Source organism: Camelina sativa, chromosome 18 (assembly GCF_030686135.1).
Source record: "Camelina sativa cultivar CO46 ecotype springtype chromosome 18, ASM3068613v1".
NCBI lineage: Eukaryota > Viridiplantae > Streptophyta > Magnoliopsida > Brassicales > Brassicaceae > Camelina > Camelina sativa.
In genome coordinates this window covers 12,973,400-12,986,622 of record NC_141897.1, presented here as the reverse complement: position 1 = coordinate 12,986,622, position 13,223 = coordinate 12,973,400, and the positions used below count along the sequence as shown (strand labels likewise).

Genomic DNA, 13,223 nt, shown 5'->3' with positions numbered 1-13,223 from the left:
GGGGAATGATGAAAACAATGACTATCATGATCCAGATCAAGATCGTATGAATCAAGAGGAGGAAGAAGCAGAGCAGGGTGACAATGGCGTGAATCATGGAGCTGAAAATCAACAAGTAACAACGAGATACGGTCGTGTCATACGACGACCAGCTTATCTTAATGACTATGTGTTACTTGCAGATCAAGAAAGTGGAAGACTGCTTCTTACGATTGACGGAGAACCAGAAAACTTTCTTGAAGCAGAACATCAAAAGGAGTGGATTGACACAATGAAAGCTGAGCTAGATTCGATTGTAAGAAACGAGACATGGGAGCTCGTAGATAAACCGATTGGTGTTAAACCCATAGGACTGAAGTTGATTTACAAGATTAAGAGAAAAGCAGATGGAACGGTGAGTAAATTCAAGGCAAGACTTGTGGCGAAAGGCTATGTACAACAACAAGGGATAGATTTCGAAGAAGCTTTTGCTCCAGTAGCAAGGCTAGAGACTATACGACTCCTAATAGCTATCGCAGCAACAAGTGGGTGGGAAATACATCACCTAGACGTCAAAACCGCTTTCTTAAATGGTGAACTAAAGGAGTTAGTTTATGTAGCACAGCCTGAAGGTTTCGAGAATAAGGGAAAAGAAGATCGAGTGTATAAATTTCGTAAGGCACTATATGGTTTACGACAAGCCTCAAGAGCATGGAATACAAAACTCGATCAATTTCTAAAGGAGATGAACTTGAAAAGGTGTGTCAAGGAGCCATCAGTATATCTCAAGAAGAATGAGAAAGAAATCTTGATAGTGGCAATCTATTTTGATGATTTTTTCGTAACGGGAACTTCACGCAAGGTTATTGAACAATTCAAGGAAGATATGTCAAGGAAATTTGAGATGTCGGATTTAGGCATGCTAACATATTATCTTGGTATCAAAGGGCTTCAAGGAGAAGATGGGATCATGATAAAACAAGAAGGGTATGCACATGGGATCCTTAATGACACTAAGATGGAGTCATGTGCCGATGGAGTCAAACTTGAAGCTCTCCAAAGCATAACACAAACTTGAGATCGATGCAACCAGTTACAGAAGAGCCATAGGGTGTGTGAGATATTTACTTCACACAAGACCGGACTTGGCATTCGCGGTTGGAGTTCTAAGCGGATACATGCAAAGTCCAAGAGAGTCACATGGAAAAGCTCTCAAACACGTGTTAAGGTATGTGAAAGGAACAACTAACCTTGGTTTGCATTTTAGGAGAGACGGATCAAAGAGAGTGATAGGATATAGTGATAGTAGTTACAATATCGATGTCGATGATGGGAGAAGTACTTCGGGTCATATGTTCTACTTCGGTTCGTCGCCAATCACTTGGACATCACAAAAGCAATCAACCGTCGCATTATCCTCATGTGAAGCAGAGTTTATGGCAGCGACGGAAGCCGCAAAGCAAGCTATATGGTTCAAGGAGTTTTTAAAAGAGGTTCTTTGTATTGACGAGAAGGTCATACTAAAGATCGACAACAAGTCGGCCATTGCTTTAACCAAGAATCCAGTGTTTCATGGAAGGAGCAAACACATACTCTCAAAGTACCATTTCATTCGAGAATGCATAGAAAACGAACAGATTGAAGTGGAGTATGTACCCAGTGTGGAGCAGAAGGCGGACATTCTTACTAAGCCGTTAGCAAGAATAAAGTTTAAAGAAATGAGAAGTCTAATCGGAGTTGAAGAGACAAAGCTTCCTGAAGTTCAAGTTGGAATTAAGGGGGAGAATTTTGGATAATTCCAAGACTTGGATACTAAGTAATCTATTCCTAGAAGATGCTAGAAGAGATAGAAAATAGGAAATACAAATAAGGTCTAAATATTAGAAGTTTTGTAAGTTTTCCTTTTCCATATAGATTTAGGGGTTGCTAAGATCTATATAAATAAGAGGTCATGGAGAGATGTTCTACAAGACCTAAGAGAGAAAGAGATTTAGTTTTGAGAAGTTTCTAAATCAATAAAGAAAAGTTGTTCTTTAATCTTTCAAGTTCATAGTTCTTTTGATTTGAGATGAAACAATGACAGAGGATGAGTTCTACGAGTGGTTGCAGAACACCGTGCAAGTTTGGGAACCATAACCCGAACCCCCTACATAGAAAACCTTGTGGAATCATCTAAAAATTTGCAAGGCATACAACGCATGGGAAGAATGTCAAGATCCTAGTGAAGGTCAACAGGTTATTAATAAAGATGGGAATTTACAGTCTGGAAAAGTGTCTGCGCATATTATTAGAGAAGCATTGAATGAAATGGTGGTGATTTGGGGAGTTACCATTGTCGTTTGTAGAAGGAATGGCACTTAAACACTTTTTTTATAATTGTTAGAGACCTCTTGATTCTGAAGATAAGGACGAGACAATTAAGTGGTTGGCTTATGGTCCACGTAGTATAGCCAGATCTTATACAGGCTACATTTTCAATGGTCTGAGGTTTCATACAAAGTTAGTGCATAGGCTAAGTCAGAATAGTGGAGTTTACTATGAGGCAACAGCAATGTGTAGATCTAGTGCAAGGGACACAACACAAGTGGTAGATGTTGTATCATACTATGGCAGAATAGTTGATATTATCTTGTTAGACTACAATGTCTTCTACGTTCCAATATTCCGGTGTTAGTGGGCTGTTAAAGGTAACGATGTTAAGCTAGAAGATGGCTTTACGCTGGTTAATATGAATAAGATCCAAATGTCATTTGCAAAGGACCCATTCATTTTAGCCTCTCAAGCGAGACAAATATTTTACTCCAGGGAGAATGACGAATCTAAATGGTATGTAGTTTTGAAAGGTCCATCTAGAAGATACAGTGATAAGAATGTGGATGATGGATATGAAGATGTTGGACCATTACCTTTGGATATTGACATGACTCTAGAAGACGTAGCAAATGAGGCTCAAAATGTCTGAGATGATTGTGAAGGAATTTTTGTGTGATGCCATTCATTTTCTATTTTTTTTAAAAAGGGATAGTGATTGGTTTCGCATGAATGTTATGTTTTTTTGTTATTGGAAACTTGGTTTGTCTTTGAGTCTATATTTGAGTTTCCTTTTGAGTTTTACAGAAGGATTGCGATGGGGGGTAAGGAAAGAAAGGGTGCAAGGAAAAGGAAGACCAACGTAGAAGATGATAACCCTGAATTCGTTGGCACCATATATCCTCATGACACGCAGCCTCAAGACACACAGCTTGATGAACCACAACCTCAGACTGTTCTCGGTAGCCATATGGTTGGGTCTGAAGCTGATAAGGACGATAAAGAACAAGGAGCCGAGAAAGAGTCCGCTGCTGTCTCTGAGGAGGCTATTGATACGGTTCCGCCCCAGCCTAAGAAACATAGAGGACCAACAAAGATGAAAGATATTGCCAAGGATCCTAATACACGAATAAGAGTACAGTTCACTGAATTTGGAGAACCATGTGGAGAAGGATCGGTGAAATTGTCATCCTACTTAGGTCCCTTAATAAGAGAACATGTTCCCGTCGTGATAGATGATTGGAAAAAAATTGGTGAGGATCTGAAGACAGTTCTATGGGAATCTGTTAAGGTAATTTAATTTCAGTCACATTCACAATTAATTTGCTCTAAGTACTATTATATTTTTTTTTTAACGTTATTGTAGATACGTTTTGAACTAGATGGATAATATGAGAGAGCGGCTGTTATGAAGCAGATGGGATGTTTATGGAGGGCCTCTAAGTCACATTTGGTTAATCAGATTAGGAAAGCTCAGAACAACGTAGAAAGAATGAAGCTACAACCATACAATATTCCTACGACAGAGTGGAGAAAGTTTGTCAAACAGAAGACTAGCCAAGATTTTATGGTATTAACTTGTAATTAATTTGTTTTCCACATTTACTGTGTTAATACTTTTATATAGGCTGTTAGTGATTCATACAAGGAAAGAAGACGTAAGGAGATTCCTCACACATATAGCCGTAAGGGAATGGTTAGATTGGCCAAAGCTTTAGTAAGTGTGAGTCAGTGATTATCAATATATTTTGGACACTAGTTCTAACAATGGATTCAAAAAAAAAACAATGGTTTCTTAATGTTACTGTATGTGTGTTATAATTACGCAGAGAAAAGAGAGCTCAGATGAAGTGACAAGACTGAATGTGTGGGTTAAGTCACGAACTAAAAAGGATGGGACATCAGTGAACACGGATGCTGCTGCAAAGATTGTAAGTCATCTACTCTCTTCTATGTTTTTCATTATAATTTACCTTTATAAACATAAGTCCGACATTTACTAGGAAAAGGCAAATGAGTTTGTTCGGTTTGATGCTCCATCATCATCCTCATCACTCCAAAAGAAGACACTCTTGCTCAGATCTTGGGACCTGACAATCCTGGATGCCTGAGGGCAATGGGTAGAGGAATGAGTATGACCAAACTTGCTTGTTTCCAGAAGAAAAGCAAGTATGTGACTCAAATGCAACAGACCCAAATTCAGTTGCAGCAGCAGGTCAATGAATTACAAGATGCTCTTGCGAAACTGAATAGTCCTGTAAGTCTGTAAGTCTGTGTCATTAGATTAATGGTCTAAGAAAAATGGTAACTAATTATATTTCTTCTCATTTTACAGCGTCAATTTTTGGAAGTTGGTGAACATTCAGCACTAAGAGTAAGTGTTAATGTATAATGAGATTTGTTGATGTTTGTTATTGATAGTTAACGAAATCTAACTATTATTTTCAATAAGATTTGTAGAGTGTAAACCAAAAACCGCAGCCTAATTAGTGCATTATGTATGATTGGTCTGACTCTAAATTCAAAGTAACCGAGGGTTGTATTCTGTCTTTTGATCACATGGACTTCGTCAACAATGTACCACTGGCCCTAATTCAGTGAAGGTGTTGGTTGAGATGGCTTTTAAACGAGATGCATTTCTTTGGAGACCTGCGCCAAATTTGTTTAGTATTGGTCAAGCTGTAGGAGAAACTATTGTGTGGCCTCAGGATTGTGTTGATGATATTGAGCAGGAATTAGAACCAGAAGACATTCCGCCTAAGGTAATGTTTTCTTAATCTGATTGATTGTACTTAGGATTTGATCTCTACGTTTTAGTGTTCTTAAATCTAGTAATATTTTTCTATATTGGACTTATTTTTTTTAACAGAGCCCAAATACAACTTCCATGAACAAGTGCAAACTTCTACATTGGCTTTCAAATGATGATAAACCTGTTGCTGAAGGCCGTTGGCAAACTCGTGATCCCAAAGATTTGGTGAATGGCCTTCCTCTCGGACCAAATGCATAAAAGTTTTTGTGGCCAACAGAAGAACTCTCAAATCTTCATGACTCTTTGAAGTCGTTTGTAGCATGGCCATTCAACAAAGTTTTATTGGAAGATTTAAGTACAGAGGCACCAACTACAACATCTCCTCGTACGCAGTCACCAGTACTCACTCCAGCAGCTCCTGTGAAGAGTTCAAAACCACTTTCACAATCTCCATCAAGTTCATCTCAGCAGGTAAATTTCAATGTTTTTGTTACTTATAGAATATGTTATGATCGTTAGCAGTGATGCCTTTGGTAACCCTTACATATTATTTACTAGGTTATATCCCGCGCATACGCGGATTGTTATATATATAATAAATTATGTTAATTAATCTAATTTTATTTAATAATGACAAAAAGCAAAAAAAAAAAAAAAAATCTAAATCTAAATGTCTTTAGGAAATTTACATTTAAAAAAAATCATACAAATTCATAATATATAACTAATTTAAATATAATCACACATACATATCTCTTGATTTTTTTTTATTATTTAACTTTGATAATAATTTTTATTAGTTTCTCTGAGGATTTGATGTTAAAAAAAATGATAAAATGAAAATTAACTATGATATTCAAATATTAATTTAAGTTGTTCATATAAGCTAACACATAACCTAAAGTACAAAATGAGAGAAACAAAATTATTCTCTATAAAATCATATGAAGTGCAAACAAAACTTTAAAGTACAATTCCCAAAGATTAATTTTACTTTTTTAAGTCTCTTTTTTATATTGCCCTCATTTTAATTTATATTGCTAGATTTAATTATAATTGTTTCATCTTTGTAGTAAAAGGTAGATAGAAAATAGAATATTATATTGTTTTTATATAGAGAAATCCTTTTGAAGTACATATTTGAATTATATAAATATAGCTTAATGATCTTTTATGTAATTATATGTTTAATCAGAAACTAAATATAATGATGAGTATTCTTAAAAATGTATTACAATTTTGTTAGAGGTAAGAGAGAGTTAAGAAAAATTGATTTGATATTGCACAATTATATTACAAAAATTTCTTTCCTTAGAAGTTAGAACATTACATATTTTTAAGAATCAAATAAATATATATGAATATGTAAGAAATAATCTAACATCTAAAGTAAAGACATAAGTACATAAAAGCAAGAAGAAATAAAATGGAGAACAAAGTAAAATATATTATTAAACTCTTACAATATTATCTTCATTGAGTTTTCAACCAATGCAAGAACATTAGAAACAAAAAAAAACAAAGAAAATATTTAGGATTTAAGATATGATGGATTAGGATGTGAGAATGATTATTTATAGGATAAGAAGTGATGGGGTATTGTTACATTTCTCAAAAATTAAATTAGAGGAGTTATAATTATAATTGCTAGGGTATTTAACTGAAAGTGAATGTAGAAAACAAATAGTCAATTAACAATTTATGTAATTTCAGTTATAATTTAGTACTAAAGTGTATATTTAAAGTATGAATTAATGTATATGATTAAATATGTTGTATTTTAGGTTTAACTAAAAATAAATATTATATGTTTAAGAAAATAAATACCAAATAGACCAGTAAGGAGAGAGTAACTGAAATTAAAAAAATATTATATAATATAAAAAAATATAATCTTCATTGAGTTTTCAACCAATGCAAGAATATTTAAAACGAAAAAAAAAAATTGAGGATTTGAGATATGATGGAGGAGGATGTGAGAATGATTATTTATAGGATAAGAAGTGATGGAAGTTACATTTCTCAAAAATTAAATTAGAGGAGTTATAATTATAATTGATATGGTACTTAACTGTAAGTGAATGGAGAAAACAAATAGTCAATTCACCATTTATGTAATTTTTGTTACAATTTAGTACTAAAGTGTATATTTAAAGCATGATTTAATGTATATGATTAAATATGTTGTATTTTAGGTTTAATTAAAAATAAATATTATATGTTTAAGAAAATGAACACCAAATAGACCATTAAGGAGAGAGTAACTGAAATTATATAATATTATATAATATAAAATATATAAAATAATTGGGTAAGAAAATATTAAAAAGAGACCACAAAATAAATTTAAAAGAAAATTACATGACAATATGTCACATGTCACAAACAAATTAAATATGAAAATAAATTATATATTTTTAAATTAGATGATAACAATCAAAAATAGAAGAGTGTGTTTTTCATATTTTTAAATTATAAAGATTAAAAAAATGCCAAAACAATACATGACATATTTAATAATTACCAAAAAAAAACACGAACTTTTTTCCGTTGCCAAAAAAATACTTAAACTATTTTATAGTTGATAAAAAAATATATGAACTATCACGATTTTCCAATTTCCCACATCACATTGTTACGTTTTTTAACGACGTTAACGTAATCTTTTTACAGACGAAATATTGATTTAAGATCTCCGTTTTTGGTCAATGGAACACCATGAAAACAGTGGTGAGATTAATTAGGGTTTCTAGCGGTAATTGAACAGATAAGAGGGGAGGGTGGGGAAGAGTGAGAGGCGAGAAAGAGGAGAAGACGAAACTGTGAGATTCCGTCGGTTTTGCTTTCGAAAGTCGAGATATTTCTGTGGCTCATTAACTATTTAAAGCCTATTAATAATTAGCTTAAACATGAGAGAAAAAGAAAGATTCAGAGGTACCACATAGCAGATAGATAGAGTTTCTTTAGAGAGTGTAAGCCTACTTTATTATATTAGATACTATGCAGCATATTTCTCCAAAACGGATTGTCAAGAAGGATCAGAAGTGTAGACTGCTGGACATTACCGGTTAGAATAGGGTTATTGCAGAAGGACGCTGGTCTTCAAACAACCCAGAGCAGTTAGTGCATTTTGTTCCTTTGGGTCATAATGCAGTCCTTGTGTGGTTGATGTAGTGAAGGTGCCTGATGCCAAGGTTTGGAGGCCTAATTCTGCTATTGAGTGTATGGAGGATGCTATTGGTACCAGTATAGTATGGCCTGAAGAAACGTTGTCATCATTTGATGTCGAGTAAGAACCGTATGATTTTCTACTTTCGTTGTTGTGGCAAATGAGACTTGTGTTCTTTGTTTGGGATTTATGGAATTGAATCGTATCCTCATTGTTGGGAAATAACAATGTTTGATATTTTCTATTATGGAATATATTTTCAGCTTCATCACAGGTTTCTATACTTTTAAATTGTAACTTCATGTGAACATGTTGTATAGGGAACGGTTTATAGTAATCAGAAAAGCAACCTAATTGATCGTTATAGCGGACAAATGAAGTCATTGTACACTCACTTAGTAGCACATAACAAAAGCTACAACTCATATACAAATAGCTCAACACCAATGCTAAGAGAAATAATCAAATGGCATTAACATAGAGCTACTAAAATTAAATCATTGCAAGAAAAGATAGCTACGTTTAACGTCTATATAGCAAGCAAAAAGTACTATTATATAATTAAATATAGCACGATATATGTGTTATTAATCACTATAATATAACATTTTAAATATGCTATTATAGGATACCCTACGATAGCGCTTGCCCGAAAACGCTATCTTATATAGCCACTCTATTATAGCGTCTCTTTTTATAGCATTCATGAAAACACTATAATAAGCATATTATAGCATTAATCGTCTGCTATCAATACTCATATTTGTTGTAGTGGATCTGCTTCTTTTTTTTAACGGAATCTTTTGATGATATTTGTGATCAAATTGGTTGATATATATAGATCGTTGTGGAAGATCATGATCGATTGGTATCAGATGAGTCTGATCTCGCTTCTATATCCGATAACTTCGATTGCTCTCAATTGGAGGAGGAGGAGACGGTTCTCTTGATATTTCAGATGCTGAAATGGTGAAATCAGATGAAGAATTGGCTCGAATGTTGCAGGTTTTCTTATTACTTCATTGGAATCTGATATGATGATGATGAAACGCCTGTATGAAACTTGGTTTGTCGAAGCATAGTGGTTTTTGGGTGTAGCGGATAAAATTAGACATGGTTTGTAGAATATGTGTGAGGAGAATTTGAAGCTTGGTTTTGTCAAATCTTGTTTCTGTTTTGTCATCTTTCTTTGATTTGGGATCTTTTGAGAGTATTAATTGACAAGGCAATTAGGATCTCTTGTTGTGAATGCACTCAAAATGGGGTTTGGTTATTGATGGGGTAACTTTATGCACGAAAAAGTGTGAAAAGCAAGATCATTGGTGCTTTGCATGCGTTGCATCTTTGAATACGAGATACATTGTTGTTTTATTGGGGTCACACTATGAAATGTAAGTGGTACAATTTTCATATTTTAAATGAAGAGGTGGTTCCTATTTTTCATTGGTTATGGGCTCCACGAGGTTTGTGCATAAAAAATATCTAATCCGGAATCCGACCCAATAAACCGGATTCAGGTTGGATATAGATTTGCCCATAATATTGGATTCTATTTTCCAATACTCGTGGGTTTGCGTTAGGTTCGGGTAATACTTGGTACCCGTTTGGGTATCCATCAAACCCGAACATATTAACATATTTATAATATTTAGTATTAATATAATTCAATTACTTAAAATTATGATTACAATTTTGAATATTTTAAATAGTTTTACACTTAAATATCAATAATAACCAAAATATCTAAAATAATTTGTTACATAAGTCAAAATTTAGCTAAACTTATTTAAATTTTATTAATTTTAAAGACTTTTTTCGGGTATCCCATACGCCGAATCCCATATTTAATCCAATATGTTCCAGAAAGAAAATAACATTTCTTACGAAACAAAAAAATTACAACATTAAGAAAAATAAAAGAAAGAGTTTTCTTGGGAGAAAAACCACACAACTCCTCAAATAACTGTACAGTTTAGATTTATTTTCATGAGAATGTTTTATGTCGGCAATAAAACGCTCTTCAACATACTTCATCTCATCCCCATAAATTACTGAAACAAACCCGTATTGATAATTTATGATGATGATAACACCAAAAAAAATCCAACCGACTGGTGCATCAGAATATAGACCAACGATCCCCCATGCCATCCCAAATAAAGTTAAGCTAGAAATATACCCATTTCTGAAGCCATCCACGGGAAGAATTAACTGAAACAATGAGATTGTAGCGAAGATGGAACAAAATATAAGAGCAGAAACATCCAACCGCTGCCACGTGTAACTGATGAGGAACATAGCGACGCTGACAACGAATGTTAAAATGTTGATGAAGATTTTGTGGGCTTTGTAAGCCGGGTTTGGTAAATCTGAAGAGATAAAGCAACTAATCAACTTGCAAACGTAACAGTAGGCGCACAAGAACCCCAAATACCTAAATATAGCATAACCAAAACTCATTCCTTCTTTGTATGCAATCAAAGAATCTCATGCCCTCGCGAAGCCAAAGATGGAATTCAATGCGAAATCAAAAAATAATGCTCGTGTCTTCATGTCGTTGACACCAACAATTTCAGTTGACCAATTGGAGAACATTTTTGCGTTGGAGTTAACTGGCATACATATATTTTATACTATATATGTTTGTTGTGTTAATCTCTAAGCATTAATTAAAGTATATATGGAAGAGATCTCGTATTTAATTTGTTTCTTTTTAATATTTTTTTTACTGTGAAAAAGATATGGTTGTATAACTTCAAATATTACAAGTAATTATAAATAGTCTCTAGTTTCTAACACCTGTACAAATAATATAATTTTACATTTTTTTTTTTAAAAACTACAAATATATAATGATTTTTACTTATGTTATCTTTTTCATTACTAAAGTTAAATACTTTTGATTTTTCGTTTTAACATGTGTGATTGAAAAACAACAGATTCTAAACAATTTTTCTTGTTTCTAAGACTAATTATTATGTTTGTACAAATAAGAAAATGATAGAATAAAAGAAAAATGGTGTATTAGTATTACAACTTAAATTCTAAGTTATCGCTTCCTCTTTCATTTAGAACTTCATAGACAACACAACAAACATAAAGTGTACCGGTCGGTGAACTTGGATGAAATTAAAATAAGCTCGGACACACTCATACAGAATCCCACCAACTATGTTGATGATATCATAGGATTAAATGATCGAATATCCCGAACACTATGGATCCATATGTCCATCTTATCCATATTTTGTGGTGGAATAGCATGGGAAAATATGTATCCATACAAGGAAGACATGAGCTTCGAATATGCATGTCTAAGGTACGGGGGGTTAGGTAGCATATTTGGTCTCGTTCGCATATTGATTGATTGGATTGCATCAACTCTTCAAATTCACCAAGCCCAATTTTCAAGGCTAACCGATTTATCTTCAATATTTTCCAATTTATGGTTAGCCTAACAATGTTTCTGATCACTTATATGGATCAGAGGTGGGATATCTTTTTGATATGGATTTGTATAATCCTCACCTTGATCTCATTTGTTCAATTTAGTTACCCAATAGATGGGTTTTAGATTCTATATATTATGATGGTAGCCTTCTCCGGATTTGCTTCAGGTATCAACGGTCTATATTTTGATATTGAGTCATCATGGCATTGGGCTTATTCCATCCTCGTTTTCGTTTTTGTAATTGTTACAAATCTCTATCGGGAGACAATATTAATCCTGTTCAGAAGGATTTTAATGTTAAAAGTGAAACATGATCGCTGAAGTTAAATTATTCTCAAAATAAGTCTTTTTTTTGTTTCTTTGAATTGTAGTACATTTACAAAATATAATTAGAAAAGTAGTCACATTACTATTCAAAATTAGAAAAATAGACTTTCATCACTGTGCCTGTAATAGAACCTCTGTCTAATAGAGAAAAAAGAGAATTGATGTAGTTACAATTATGTCTTTATCTCTAATTATCACATATTGTGCAACTTTCTTCTCTCTCCAATTTTTTTTTCAAGTATCTCTCCAATCTATTTCTCCAACTCTCGTCTCTCTCCATCTTTGCAAAAAAAAAATCATTTTTTTATTTATTTTGTTTCCTCTTTATTATATGTTTTTTCAATCTAAAAACTAAAATACTAGTCAATAAAAATTGGTTTTTAAAAAATTTTCAGATATATATAAATCTATATTTTTTTCTTTCTAATTTGATATGCATTTTGTTTGATGATTTTATTTGATAATATTAAATATTTTTGTTACATATTTTGTATTCGTACACATGATTAAGTGTACAGATGTTTGTACACATTATTAAGTGTACAGATGTCTGTATACATTTGAAGTGTACATATATAATTTACTTAATTCTTAGATTTTTCATATGCTGGATGGTTTAAACCGTACACAAGTATTGTTGGACGGTTTGAATCTATCCAATATGTTGGATGGCTTAAACCGTACACAAATATTGTTGGACGGTTTGAATCTATCCAACATGCTAAATGATTTAAACCGTACACAAATACTGCTGGATAGAAGATAAAATATCTATGAAATATATTTGAAATCAGTAAAACAAAATGCATATCAAATTATAAAAAAAACATAGATTTTTTATATGTGGAAAAAGTTTAAAAAGAAAAAATATATTAATAAATATTTGAATAATTAGGAAAATATTAATGTGATGAATAAAAAAGAAATAAAAATAATACTATATATAGAAAGAGAATGAGAGAGAGAGAGAATCGTAGAAGCAGGAAAAAAAAAAAGAGAGAAATACACAATTTCCTATTCACAAAGATAAAGTTTTGTTTTTTAATACCCATAGCACTATATGTAAATATTATATTTGGTTGAGGGCTGGAGAGTCATCCAAATAGTGTACTATAATATAAACCGTTTATTTTACTAATTGTGAATAGGGACTGTACTACTTTCCTAATAAAGTTTGAAAAACTGTCTATCTTGCCAAATATCTCTTTTTTTTTACCTTGCTATTTTTCCTTGTT

The 13,223-nt window shown here is 32.8% G+C and overlaps 1 pseudogene; it reads left to right on the top strand.

Annotated features, from left to right (window-relative positions):
• The first annotated feature begins 3,127 nt into the window (after nt 1-3,127).
• Nucleotides 3,128-8,334, top strand: LOC147922852 (uncharacterized; annotated as a pseudogene).
• The last annotated feature ends 4,889 nt before the right edge of the window (nt 8,335-13,223 follow it).